Raw genomic sequence first — 16,834 nt, 5'->3', positions numbered from 1 at the left:
TTTTATATTTATTGGTTAAACGGAATCAGTCATTACGTATTATAGAGTATAGACTTCATATTATTTTAAATAAAAGTTTGTGTAATTTGTTCGAGTATAAAATGTGCCATGTATGAATTCGCAATATAGCTACTAACTTGGCGTCAATACATCATTCCTATACTGTATATTATATGGTTTAGTTTTAGTAGTTGGCACGGTTTTCAAATTATTTTTTTCATCAAGTTTTTTATTTAAAATATAACGCTTCATAAGTCATAAGCTTATAACTATCATCATAAACATGTAGACAATATGTAAAATAGTTATGAGAAAATGTTTAAATGTAGAAATTAAGTACTTACGTTTAATCGAAATTATATTGAAAATTTATAGTTTTAAAAAGTTTTGATTTTATAAATATGACATTTCATCCTTGTAAATGTATATACAAATGTGTATAATAAATGTGAATAAAAAAACCTCTAAACCTTTTTAAATACTTTGATCATTTTTTTTATATGTCATATTATATTAGCATTGCTAGAATTTGAGATTATTGATAAATAACCCTATTCTTGATGACCTGTAATCTTTAAGTTATGTTTATAAGAAATATATGTATAACATAAACACATAATTTCGTTTCCAACTATTCAAAACAAATAGTTTTTTTTTTTTAGGTAAATGAAATCTAATTTTACATATTATTTATAAAAAAAAAAAAAACTATTTGAATTCCGTTAGGTATTCTATTTCATTCTACAGGTTAAACTGGTTATAATTTTTATATAACTTATATTACTAATAAACTATATATCTATACATACAACATACAGATTTTACTCTTTTAATAATACATAATTTATAAACATTTTCTTTCAATATTGATAATTGATTAATGTAAATTGCACGTATAATATTTATATATTACTTTATGTATTTAATGATTACTATGTTTTAATAATATTATCATCTCGTAATTGATATTAACTGGTCACAAGATAACATGTAGAAAATTATAGATTTCAAAGTGAAAATCTTAATCATTTTATCACTTACCATCATAGGGAGGTAATCAAAATCTCCGATTTTTTGGAAAAATCAACTAATGCGAATACACATTTATAACAATACAATATTTAATTAATATAAATAAGTTATTGTTGTTTTATTAAATCTGAAATGTAAAGCGTTTCGTTTATTATTTATGTTTTCCTTAAAAATATTGCTTGCGTTTTACCAAAGATTGAAAAATTTTATTTTTGAGTAAAAAGTATGAACATGATTCATATAAACAAAATAGTATTATATGCTTGTACTTGAATTTGCATTTGAATTTAAAATAATTAACTATAGGTAGCAATAAATTACGTTTTGCAAAAATGTGTAAAAAGTTAATTCAAACTAGATGCATTTATTAAGTTGGTGTATGTATGATATCCTGTATCGTCTGTGGTATTTGACTAGTATACAATATAAATTATCGAATTTTGACAAACAGGTTACCTAAAGGTACATTAATAAATAACATTTACGAAACTTTTTCGTATTGATTATCGAAAAAAACGTCATTATAAAAACAATTAATACAGAAATCCGATTTAACCTTATGCGATTTTCTCTCTGAATCGTAGAATGTAATTTATAACCACAGCAATAACTCCACCAATAAAAACTGACATCCGATTATGTTTTTTAAATCGATTATACTATTACTTTGACGTATGCGAGCGTATAATACAGTATTATTATCGCTGTGGGTTGTTCTACGTATTTTTTGTCATCTATATTATATACTATATGACTGACGTGCTTCGATAAACTTAATGGTTTTACTTTTAATCCTTTAAAATTTCATATTATGTAGTAGGTACAGTCGAAGACTGTATAATGTATACGTATTATAGGTATCGGACAGACGACAAGGATGGCAATGATTGTAGGGACACACGGAGGAACGACATTCACTGGCTGGTAAATACCACCGTTTACTTGAAATGTTACCACTCACCCTTGTAGTGCGGTCGTCGCGCTTTTTACCTCAGGACCGTCCTGAGGTAAAATATATTATTTTAAAAATATTATTACTATGTAAACACGTGGTGATGACGTGTAATAGCTGCAGCATTTTCTCTCTATCCTATTTACTGTGTCTATCGAATTCTGTAAGGGTTTGGTCGAAAATTATGGTAAAAATAATAATACTATTATTATATAGGTAATTTGCACAGTTAAATGTTTATTAGAGATCAGTCAAATAATTAGGTTATACAATTATTATACATTAGGTTGTTAATGGCGCTGATTTTTTCCATCTGTAAATAAATGGAGGCGACTGCAGTGGTTTAGCCGGCACGTCATCAATGGTGATATGTACCGGAATGGAATATAATATAAGCCACTGCTAATATCTTACACAACAAAATAATAATATATCATGCGAAGTATGGCGGCAGACAAGTGTCGAGTCGTTCTGAAGACGACTTACAGAAAGGTTATATATAGACGCCGTACTTATACTATATAATATAACATTATGCTAAATAAAAATATATATTACGCACAGACGAAGGTGTTATCTTAATTAACATTACATTATAGTATTATACTGTATGCTACGACGACGATTCTGCGACGTATATAAACGATCTCTTAAATTATTATCGTTATAATAAATTGAGTAATATTTATGCGACAGATCTGATCGCGGTCGTGAGTTCAAAGTGTTTCTTCATATAATACAAGATATACGATTGTGATCATTATTATTATTTTTACTTTCTCGGTTGTCGTTAGTATTATTATTTTTTATGAGCAATTTATATACAAGTAATATATTTATATTCATTTTTCGGTTCTTTTAATACGCTTTGAGGGTCATCAACGTATTAAATTACAGTCGAATGCGCCGAATATGAGGACGATTTATATTCACAACCATAACTATACGGTCAAAAATGATAAATCGTTTGAAATATAATACTTTGTTTATTTGTTAACTAATTTTAAAATTTTTTTTTTAACATTTGATTCACGTTAAAATGTGTGAGTATGAGCACTGAGCATACATAATATGCCATTTTTTTCACCATAAAAATGTTAAAATTATGATCTAAAGCACAAATTATTTTTACAGAACATAATAGAATAATAATAGATAAAATCATATTATATTATTTCATTAATTTAATCATTTATTTATAATATGGTTAAATCTTAAATCAGATACCTTTAATGACTAGTCTTAAGTCAGTTAAGTCTTAACAATAATTTTGAAGTAAATAAGAAATACTATTTTATTTTTATTTGATATTTGAATACATTTTGCATTTTATTGTCTTTAAGTAGAACATTTTATAATTATTCATTGTGGGTATTATCATTCATCTATATATAAAATCAATAATTAATTCAAGGTATTTTATCAATACACCTACCACCTACGGCTTATACATAATTTATGTTTAAATTTTATCCTGAAAAATAATTATAAAGTAAATTATTTTTAAATTTTCACTGTAATAATTAATATGTACAAATAATTTTAAAGTAAAAATAGATTAACTTCAAATCTGTTCAATAATATTGTTACATTTTCTTAGTCGTAGAAAAATTACTGATACTATCGAAGTTTTCATTTAAGTCTTAAGATCTAGGTAAGATTTATGCAGCTTATATTTGAAAAATCAATAACATTTTAAGTCTCCTGCAGATAAACTGTCCATCACTGTGATTTAAAAAAAAAATCATTCTAAATGATTATCATTTAACTCAAAATCTAAAATAAAGAAAATTGCCAAAAATTATGGTATTTACGTCATAGGCATGTCTAGACCTTTGACGCAGAGGGTGCAACTTGGTGCTCAAGTGGCTAATGGGCCCTAGCCCCCTTTTTTGAACTATTTTTCTTAATTCATGGTAATTCATAATCCACTTGAAATCGCAGAGGGTGCAGGTGCATACCCTGCACCCCCCCCCCCCATGGACACGCCTATGATTTACTTTATAGGTATATTTGTTAATAAGTTTCTCATTTTGAATTTGAGCAAAGCGTTATAATGAATCGTGTTTCATTTGTATTATGGAAAATGAAAGGCGAGCTACATAAACAGTTGCATTTAATAGTTATTCAATTTAATCTTAAGCCAAATGGCTGATTGCCAATATTACGTAAAACTTATTTTTCTTATTAAATTGAAATTAATTAAACTCATTGAAGTTTAATATTAATATGAATGTTCCTAATGCAAGTTACAGTAGTGCTCATGTATTTTTATTCAAATGTCAAAGTTATAGAAATATAGTTTTTGATTTTTAATATTGGTATATACTGTATTAAAACATGCACGTAAAGAATGATAATTTGTTCTTCAGACAATTTTTGTTCGCTAACCATGAATTATTTTTATTTTTATAAGATTGAGTTTCCCTTAAATTTTTCGGAACAATTGTATATCTCGAATTTCCAATTAAATTAATAAATTAAATTTCTCATAACCCGGTAATTATATGTTGAGAGTTCTTTAACATGACCGTTTATCACCATTACTTTTTTATTATTTATTAATGATATCACAAAATCAACAAAATACTCAAAAATATTTCTATTTGCAGAATGCAAATGCAGATGATGCCAATATATTTAAGGAGACATACCAGCATACGTACGTTGTCTCCACTTTACAACGTAAATAATAATTTATCAAGGTTAAGTTTCCTAAAAAACAGATTCGAAAATTTCATTTATACAAAACACAAAAGTATTATCTAACGCTCATTATAATTTAGACTTAAGAGTATGAAACTATTAGGGAAATGTGGGGAAAAGAATTTAAAGTCTACTCTAAATAATTTTCTGGAATTTTAATGCCCCTTTGGTGATTACTTAGAGATCATTCAGGTTATGGTGACATTTAAAATCATTTATACACGAAATCGTTTGATATAATACGTAGACACGAATTAGGAATATTCATTAATTTTATTTACACTATTAAATAACCGTATACCTATTATTATTATATTATTATTGTTCCGACGTTTTATAAAGACTCAATTTTAAATTTGGCTCCAATCTGTCATTAAATAGTCATTAATAAAAACAGCCGGGTTTTATTTAAATAATGTTTATCACAATTGTTACATCAAATTATCAACAAATTTATCAAAATCTTTATGAAAAAGGCTTTTTATTAGTATGTTTATACTTGTCTTTAACACTACATTTATACTATGTATCGTAATTGAGTTATAAAAAAAAATATATGTTAAATTTCTTTTATTATTTGTTATCAAACTATATATCATACATTTTATGTTTATTAAAACATTAGTTAAATAATTGCAAACGAGAATAATGAATAAATATTTTTTACTTTAGTTTCTTTTGTATAAAATGTACTTGGCTAAACTATATTTATGTTTTATTATTAATATTTTAACATTCAAAAAACAGTATTGTATATTATAAAACATTATGTTTGTGGAAATTCACTTTTAAATTGAATAAATTAAAATAATAGCGAAAACATTTTTTTAGCGACCCTTAGGGCTTATTATTTAATATTATGTAATATTATCAGTGGTTTGTCACCTCATCCCATCATCTGCTGTACCTGTTGCACGACATATCTTTAACGTCCTCAATTACAACTCAAATCAAAAACCTATGTCTTATGCCAAAGCCGCAGCCAACGATCATCTATCAATCAACCTCTTCACGTTATCAGCAAATTTATAGAAGATTTAAAATGTATTTTAAACTCTCTTCTATTGGCTCTAACTTCCCTAACTAACAAAATTACACTTTCCATTTCGTTCATTCCATAATATTCTTTTTCATTTTTTATAATTTTTTATCATTAATTGTATTTACTTTTACGTACTATCTTTGTAATCTTATAATTATTGAGACTTAGAGCCAGTACTCAGTATCAGCTTATTTTTTTTTTCAGCTCAATCACCTGATAACAGATATTTAACCGTGCAAATTCGTTCGATTAAACTCCGGTTAACTTTAATCAGAGATGGTACAACTAGCCCTAATTGTAAACAGTTTCCTTTAACAAAAAAAAAAAAAATTAATAAAAATTAGTGTCTTGTTAGATTTGCGTCTATATTAGTATAATATTTTTACGTATTTTATATTATTTCATTATATGTATATACTATTTGATTGTTACTTATCACAATAATATAATATTTATCACAACACATTGACATTGCGTTTATAATTATGTACATAATTCCTGCATAATTATCTATACAAATAAGGTGATTTGAATTTTTCACCAAATATTTATTTTGGAATCTTCTAAACTCGATATGTAACCATAATTTTTTAAAAAAATTGGCTATTTTAATTTTTTTTTAAATTTATGCATGATTTTATTTTTATTTTTAATTTGAAAAAAAAATAGCTTGTTAATTTAACCCTTTACTTAATCCCTTATAAGTTGTTCTTATCTAAATTAAAAATATCGAAAATACACTGTCACAATTTTTTATAAGTTTTTTTTAATTAAAAAAATTCATTACAACAAGCAAATTTAAAAATAATATTTTTTCAATATGCGCTTAATATATTATATAAACATATTTTTTTTTAATTTACTTAATCTTATGTTAAATATACATATTATAATAAACCTTGTGTAAGAAATTGTAAAATCTAATGACCTTAGCTGCTGAAGTTTCAGATCAATAAAAAAACATCTTTTACAGTCGACCCACTTAACGACAAGGTACACTCACAGAATGACTATCCGCTTTTTTATTTTTATCAGTTTTTAAGTTTTTAACTCCTTAGAATAATAACAAGTTCCATTTTTAGTATCAAATTCTAAAGCAGAATATTTTTTGTTGTATTTTGGTACATAAAATTCGAATATTAAACAAATAATTGGTAGTTAATTTGTTAGTTATGTATTTAAAGATTTTACGAGCAGAAGAGAGTATATAGTACTACTGCAGGGGTGCTTCGTAAGATTTTGGTCTTCCACTCTTATTTTTATTTAAAATAATAAAAAATAATTTATATTCAGTTTCAATGTTGATATTTGTATTATTAAATTTATAAAGTTAGTTCATTTATGTAATTAAACTCAAATATTTTAACACATTTTCGATGTCAATTCATGTATAAAAAAAAAATATTACCGCAATATAAGATTTAACTATTCTAAAATTGTAATATTGTATTTTTATTTATTTAAGCAAGTAATCTGGTACTCATAGAACTCGCTTTAAAATCAAAATAACTGACAAGAGAACACAAATATATTTTTATCTTTATGTTTGATATATATATATATGTATGTAAATTTAAGTTTTATTTTTGTATTAAAAATAACTAAACTGTAAAAATTATACTCAACTCAAATTTACTATGTCACAGACTTCTAAAATAATAGTATATAAAGATAAGAAAAATGTGAATAGTCCAAGTCCATTCAATAGCTACCTCTCCTCTCACCACGCCCATTTGACTCCAGTACAGTGCATTGCATCGTTATTTAATATTATTTTATTTTACAGTTTGCACACCACGACTGTTGTGGAGATAGAATTTCCCATACACCCGACTTAACGGTCCGTTAAAGTTTTCACATCAGGTCCAAGAACAATCGTTTATGGAAACCGTGCAATGCTCCGCCTACATGTCAGATAAGAAATTCTTATAATACTATACCTATAATATAATATTATCATAATAATGTTTGTGCTTATCTATAGTTTTATGCTGCACAGTATCAATTAAATGCAAATTACTGGTTATTACTATTATACACGGACTTGGCGGTGCAATCAGAAATGATAAAAATAAAATAACAAACGTTGTTAAAGTATTTTCAATAATAATGAAGAATTTGGAAAAATAAACGCTCATTAACATGACTTTCATTAAATTTATATTATTTATATAGTATTAAACATCATAAAAAAAAAAAATAGATGTGAAATTGGGACATATGAGTAAAGTTCAATAAATAATTTTGTTTTTCAATTTATCATACATATAATTACAACTTTTTTCACAGTTTGTGTTAGATAAATTGACGTAATATTAATAAATTATTCATGCGAAAAATAAATACATTCTTTAAATTGAAATTATGTAATGTTATACTATTAATAATTCTGAGCTATAGCATGACAATGATAAACACTTGAAGGGTAAGTGGAGTGCTATAAAGTTCTTAATACCTATTTAATTTTAACATGAGCTTTCCCTGCCTCTCTCTCCACTCAGAATATACATATAAATATTATACTGGCATTATATTTATACAATAATTAAATACAAAATTATAATGAGTACCTAGTTTATAAGTTATTGAAATGTTTATAATACGATTATAATTTTTAAAAATGGTTTTTTTTTTATTGATTTTGAAATTTACATAAATAAATTTCAGCTTTGATAACACAGGCCACTAGCGTTACATTTTTAGTAAAATACAATTATATAATAATATAAAAATGGTTTTACAAAATTATATACTATATTAATATTAAATATAGTATATTTATAATACTTGAATCATGTTTACAAATTATTTAAAATATGGATCAATAGTAATTACTATAACATATTCAAGTAATCTAACAATCTAAGTCTCCATATCTACTTCACTCATTACCATAGACATATTATTCTTGGTACACTAAGTTATATAACTCAAAAGCTACTAGTTCATATTTCGATTTACATACATAATGAGAAATTCTCAAAAAAAAAAAAAAATCCTCTGAATATAATTAAAAGGGAATAAGGGGGTTTTTATTTGAAAAATAATAGTTTTTTTACCACAGAATCATCCTTAAGTGGTCCAAAAATGTTAAATATAATATATATAATATATATAATATATATACTATATTGTCTTCAAGACGTGTATTTCAAAATTCCAAAAATCATATTTTAAGTATATGCATAACTTAAGCATAAAAATCAGATGAACATGCTTAAACAAAAATTACTCTGTATACTGCGTAGGTATGGCTAGTATAGTATATTGTCATTTTTAGTTCATAATTTTTAACAAATTACGATATTAGCTTTTGAATTATGTTATTAATATATTATGTTATACCTACCTATGTAATCATCTGCATATAGAAAACTATGCATAATGCAGACATAAAAGTAAATCACATCGTTGGTAGTTATGCAATCAAATAATAAATGATAATATATAGGTAAATATGATAAAATGTTAAATACTATATTTATTACATTAATTTTTAATTAATTATTCATAATAATGTCATAAATCAAATAATATCAATTAAAAAAAAAAAATTATAATTAATAAAACGATGAGTATGTTACCATAACCTATATGGTACGATGTCGGTTCAACGGAGGTGATATTACAAATAGCCTTGCATATCTTATTTTAAATAAGTAGGTAAGTACTAAATAACTGACTATATTATTAGTTTGTTTTTATCTGTTTTACGTCCATCCTATAATACTATTGTAGAGGTTGGTCTTAAATGTAATTATAACTCGGCTTAACCGATTCCAGAACTAGATAAACTTGATAATATATTCTATACTGTTACATTATTTTTGTCTTATAGTTAGTATATATACTAAGGATATTTTGACTTCGTGAGAAGGGATGATTGCAATCCAGTTGGCTGTTATAAAATTGAAAACAACCATGGAGATGTCATATTCTTGTGTTAAAACTTAGAGCTTCATATTATATTATTCAATGGGATAAATTTAAAATTACAAACGTTATAATTTATTTTTGGAATATAATAACTGACGTTTAACAATTGGTTATTTTTTAATTTTATGAAGAAGTTGTTTTGTCATAAATAGCTATTTTATAATCCTAATCTTAATAAAAATTGTAATACCACAATTTCACAACGACGACGACGTTATGTTTCATCACAAATACACAATTTGTATAGAGAATAAATGTTTATCGTAAATTGTATTTGAATCAAATAAATACCAAAAAACATGGTTTTTTCTATGCGTTTATAGATACGTTTAAGAAATATTTTCCTGAGTCTATTCATTTATTCTTCTAAAAATAAAATATAGTAATTAATAAAGCAATTAATATTGCAATCGAACTTTTCGTCCTAAATATAATCAATAAAAATAAATTCAAATTTAAATAACACATAGGTACATTTACAATAATATTGTAGGTTATTAATTTTACTTGGGTAGTGGTTTAAGATACTACTTACAAATTTTACTGTATATTAGTATTCTTAATATTGTGTTAACTAAAACATGAATAGTGAATTCATTACAATATTTTTAAACACAAATAAATTATATAAATAAATATTAGTTTTACTACTGTAGGTACTAGGTAGCTACTAGGTTTACACCTGCATGAATACAAATAATACTTATAAGAGCGATAGTATTTACGTCATTTGTAAAATATCATACCTTAGAATATTTATCATATATAAAATTAATAATTGTTAATATTATATAGTTTTTGTACATTTTATTTAAAAAAATTGTTTGGATTACATAATTTTAATATGTATAGCATGGTTTCATTTTAAATAATATTTCATTATTTAATAATGTTAAGGTTAAAAAAAAGTGTATTCTGATAATATAAAAATAATTTATGATGTATAATTATTGTTAGCTTTACATCGGCACAATTTATAACTGAAAACCCGTGGACATCGATTGAAGTTGGTATTTCCATATTGTAATTAATATTATACAGCAGTACGTTTATATTATTATAATATAATATATAATGTTACTTATACTATATTATAATACTATTATATACCATTTATGTTTAAAATTTTACGAGATATGTAATATAATACATTGAAGTTTTTGAGAATTAAAGACAAGTATTATATAAATATATTCAGTCAAATTTTCGAGTACTAATGACAGTATTCTTTATAATTTTCAGTAATACAATAGAGATTGCAATATTCACGCCCAAACTAAATTATACTAAAATTGTAGGCTCTATGGATTTATATTTCCTCTGAGGCCCGCTAGGCCTGAAGAGAGCCTCTTTAAAGGACTATACCTATTCGATATACATTCTAAGTATCGTGTGTTGGCCACAAATATAATATAAAACATAAACAAACAAGTTACAAGTTATTCATATTTAATGTTTTAATAAATAATAGTCAATAGATATGCTGGCTAAATAGTATGTTTGTTATTAATTTTCTTATTTGCTATTATAAATACCTTTTAATTTTGTTAAAGGAACATTGATTTTTACTTTTGTGAACAGTATTTTTATTTTTCCGATAGCTATTCTGATTTAATTTCTAAAAGTTTTCCAAGACTCATATTCATTTTCTTTATTTTTTTCGTTCGTAAAATATAAGTTCTTTTTATTTTCAATATAAAACCATTACACCTTTTTAGCTTAAATAAGTATCCGAGGAGTATCATCCTTAAAATAATTTAAAACTACTGTTATTATCGGCGCATACTAGTTGCCTCCCAAAATATACGAATTGCCTCCCGTCTTTATCGTAAATAAAAAGGCTAATTTACACTAGTTGCCTCCGATGACCAGGTAGTTCATAATTATATCCGAGTTGCCTCCCAAAAATTTTCACACTATAGTTGCCTCCCAATTCCCATATAGAATTAAGTAGTGGTTCATAAACTTCACTAAACAGTTCCACATTAATAGGTAATGTTTATTCATTATTAAAAATATCAGACTTGGTATAAACAATAACAATATAAAAATAATCAATACAAATAAAACATATTTTACTACTAATTAAAATAGTGCAGTTAAAAAACATCAGTCTTAGGTATAATATATAGAATAATGTTATAATAGTAATTTTAGACAAACATTTGCTGTCTGGGATACGACATTTTTAAAAAATTATTTTAAAACCCACGAAATTTTTTACCCAGTTTTGATTGTGAAACCTGTAACCCATGATATTTTTTACCGATTTCTAAAACGAAACTCGTATAGGTAGGCACAATATTTTATCCCATTTTTACTCCTCTTTGACTTATAAGTCTATTGTGACAAATAAAAATACTTAAGCTCCAACAGCCTAACTTGCTTTTTTAAAGGCTGAAACACTAAAATTAAACACTAGTAAACCGAAAATATGTGAATGCTGCACTGTGACAAAATTAAAAATTAAAACTTTTTAAAATTCGATATTTATTATGTTAAAATATGTTTTATTGATGTATAAATGCATATTATGATATACGTGAGAAGTTCAGTTTTCGCTGTAGGTACTGATCTATGCAAATTCCAATATTATTCAATAAGTCAACCCCGTTGTTGAAACTACGCAGACACCAGAACAGCCTTAAGTATACCTGAGCATCTATATGAAGCACTTGGACCCGATCACGAAAACACTATCAAAATCATAAAGTTTCTTAAAATAACCAAATTGTTTAACCTTATCTGACATTTGTACTTATTGTATTTGTATTTTATTCTTTTTATCTTTCTCTCACTACTAATTCTGTACTTATACTTGTACGAATAAACAAATTTCAATAACACATGTTATTTTATGGAAGTATGTTGGACCTAATCCTACGTAAGAAGTGCTGTCTTGTGCACGTAATCTTCAATTTTTTCAATGAGTTATTGACATCGATTGCACCCGCGTGTGACCTATACGGCTATACTTAGGTTCATTTGGAAGGACTCGCCGCCCGCTGCTGGAAACCACACAACCGCAGTTTCTCGTTTCCTCTAAATAAGCCTACAATATATAATTATACTTACACATTCAACGAATTTTTGCGTCCACACTCCGCAGACACGATTACAAATTAAATATATACGCAGCTAGGTATATCCTTAAGTATATTTGGTACCTATATGGCTATATGTATATTGTACATGTTCCACAGTCTCGAAATAACAGCCACTGAGTCCATGGTATTATATTACCTACATCTAGCCAAGTTTAATGTTGAGCACTTATTCATGAAGACTTCTGCAGTCAGTAATGACGTTATAGTTCTTTATAGTTATATAGTTCTATATTGTTATTAGTCACAATAGTGACAAACTAAAACTGTTCTTACTACTTACTAGACTACTTTAAACGCACATCGTTTAATGTTTATCACTTACCATCATTTATATTAATAACATTCGAATTGTTTCATTATAAAATATAAATTAAAATACCCTGTAATGTGTACATCTTTAAAAACATTATACCGTTTTCTAAGATTTTATTAATGCATTTTTGAAGCGCATTCTTTGCATATTTTGAAATATTGTTTACATAAATATATGTTTATTCTACAAAAACGTTTGCTTAAGAATCTGGGATCTATAGTTAATATTTATGAACAATATATTCGTCTATTAGAAATATTCAAGGATATTCAAGATTACAATTTCTTAAATCTATCGCCCTAGTATAATATACATAATAAATATATAAATATAACCACATTTTGATCGAGACTTAACTACACAACACCATTGAAAGCGGTCTGTTTGAACTTTATCTGTACAATGGGACATAAATATGAAAGATGGACATCTCCATAAAAATAATTATTCTAGTTCAGCTGCTGTTAGAATTTGAAAAATAGTTTTTATTTTTTATTTCAAAATGTGAATATATTAATGATAGTCCAAACACATATTGTTAATTTAATTTGAAACTAAACTAGAGATTGTAATATTTAATAACAGTTATCTGATTAAAACATATAACAAGAATTTTGAAAACATTAACATTTTTATATTCTAAATTATCTCATGACTCATACAATGTATGTATATAATATTAATGAATCATTCGGTATCTGTCTGAGTTTATGCTTATATTTTCCTAAAATCTAAGCAGTAGAAAAATATAGAACATGAAACGGGTACTTATTTTACGAATTAGAAATTTATCTCTAATATTGAAATCACTTTGTATAAATATTAGCATAATGCAGAAGCTTATTATATTATATTTTTGAATTCCACTATTTTTATAATTATATAGAGATGGTAGAAAAATATTTAAGGTATTTATTTCGGTCGTACAGTCGTGCAGATTAAAAAGATAAAGGAGTAAAGTACCGAAAATGTTCTACATTTTATTTAATAACTTAATAAAGAATGAAGATTGTCAGTTTTTTTTTTAAATTTGTGCGTTATGTATACGTTATACGTTATAATTAAGCATATATGATATATCCACTTAATTAATCGCGTGTGGCATGTGATAAAAGCTACTTTAATATAATCTTATAATATTCTGTACTTATTAAACTTCATATACATATTATTATGTAACACATGTGCAATGTATACATTATAACAGTTGGACAGGCATTTACTTTCTGATTAAAAAAAAAATTATGAGATCATTTTAGTTGTAATTATTAATTGCATATAATATATAAAGTTTTTATATTCCGTAAATTATCACTAATATGTGCAACTCGTATGTCCAGAAAAAAAATCACAATTTCACGCAATCTATATGGATGCCTATATTATCGTATCGCTTGCGGAAACCACACACCCTTGTATATATTTTAATGTATAATAATGCGTGTGGCGTCCGATCAGAACGTATGATAGGTACATTATATAAATAGTGTGCGCACACGCTCATACATATATGATATATATACACGTAAGTCAATATTATATCCGTTTCGTTTACATATATAGGCATGTATAATAAATGGATTTGTTGTACTAAAAATGTATTAAAACTCAAGGATTTATCGATGGTATATAACAAGAGTATAGCTTATGCGTGTTCTAAAATATAATTCAAACTGCATCGTGACTCCATCGTATTTTGCTGTAACAGTCGGTATTAGCGTCATACTAATCGATATCAGTTGAAAAAATCAAAATCTTATAGTGTGAGATCTTAACTATAGGTAGGTACTTTACTATTTCAGCATAGTTATTAATATATATATATATATATATATTTTTATATTAAAGTTTATGCGTATACTAATATTATATAATACTTAGTTAATATACTGTATAGGTAAGTATATCTACAACATAATATTATCTCAAAGTAATATCACCCACCGCATATACAAATTAGCGTCCTCAATCCTGATAAACGTAATATATTTTGTTATAATATTTCTAAAAAACAAGGTTTATATACCTATTATATGTATCATATTCATTTTTGGAGTACTGATAAAATTGTGTTTGCTCTTGATATGAAAACTTGTAAAACTGACGAAATTTTACGATGTCGTATCGCAACGACGTATCAAGATCAACACCGCCGATTTCAACGTGGACACGCGTACCCACCTGTAGATCCTTGCTCTAACGATAATCGTCAACGGGTTACAGGTATAATATTTCATGGGTGTATATTTAATATTGTTCATACACACACGCAAAAGGGTCGTATAAAATTATTTTAACGAGTCACGTGTGGTGATGTGCTCTCACTCGCTGCATCTATCATATCAGGCGTGAATAAAATTATAGTATTATTTAAGTGCACGATAAGGACATCGACAAAATTCTTTTGCGAGCATCAACGGATTCAACAAAAAATTAGGTCAGCGTTAAGTCGGTTATTGTACGATACGAGGGATTGAGTCTATGTTAAGTTGTTCCCCTCAAATTATTACATAATTTAACCAGTTTTATAATTATTAAATAAATAAATATAATAGATATTTTATGCTAGTTACAACGTACGTAGGTACCTAACTACGTTTAAACAAGATAGATATTATATTGTCTTTATGAAATCTCACACATTTAAAAAATGTCCGATAAAGGATGATAGAACTATCCATTTATTTATTTTTATTACATTATATGTGTTCTACACAATGCATATTCCCAGTAGAAATATTTTTACACGATGTTATTATAATATTATATTGTACCATGGCCATGGTCATAAAACCATGACTTTACATTAGGCTCTATGCTGGCTGTACCTATATAAAACACGCACATCGCTTACCTTTATATAGAAATGTGAGTTAAGCTTACATATTAATAGGTTTATAGCTTTAAGTAATAGTCCGGAAAGGTGTCTTATATTGCTGTTAATCGATTTTAGTATATTTTATATTTTATTTATATGTATAAAATCCACAAACCAATAAATGTGGGTGTTTTTAAAAAAAAAGAAAGTTTTTCATCCCCGTCGACAATGTATTTTTCATCGGTTTGTAGTGACCCTGAGCAAATGTACGTTAAGTTAACTACCATAATTGTGCCTGTAACTGTTGATTTATGAGATATACCTAGTACCTATAGTGGCAGCACAGTGAGTGTTGCCGATGATGTGGTAATTCCCCATACGGTGGTAATTTAATCCACTTATGGTACATAGTGTGGTATAGTATAAAATGTGGTATTTTTGTGGTATTTATGGAAAATACAAAAAACGTGGTATTATATACTATATATATAGAATTAAATTGAAATATACTGTAATGAGTTTTCTTTTTTTTTTATATTACATATCATTAATTGCAGTTGTATAATATTCAAACTTCAGACTGTAATACAATTACTTACAACTTACAACTTACTAACTTTACTGTTCTGTGGTACTTTCACATTCATATCACTACTATAGGTACTATCATAGATTATACCCACGATTCAAGATAATTGCGATTATTTATAAATGTATTAATTTACAGTTATTATAACTGATAATTGATAAGTGATAACACGAAAATACGAAATTCAATTCTCATACAAATACAAAATTAGTTATTACTTTATTATTAGTTAATAATTAATACCAATTAGTCAATACCTCAATAGTCATTACCTACTAATTAGTTATTAGCAATCAAGTAAATTATAGCTGTTACCTATTTTGTTTATAAATATTTGTA

The sequence above is a fragment of the Diuraphis noxia genome, unplaced genomic scaffold (assembly GCF_037042655.1).
Source record: "Diuraphis noxia isolate RWA-SAM2 unplaced genomic scaffold, SU_Dnox_SAM2 contig0002, whole genome shotgun sequence".
Taxonomy (NCBI): Eukaryota; Metazoa; Arthropoda; class Insecta; order Hemiptera; family Aphididae; genus Diuraphis; species Diuraphis noxia.
The sequence above is the reverse complement of the archived record's forward strand: the minus strand, read 5'-3'. Positions refer to the sequence as shown.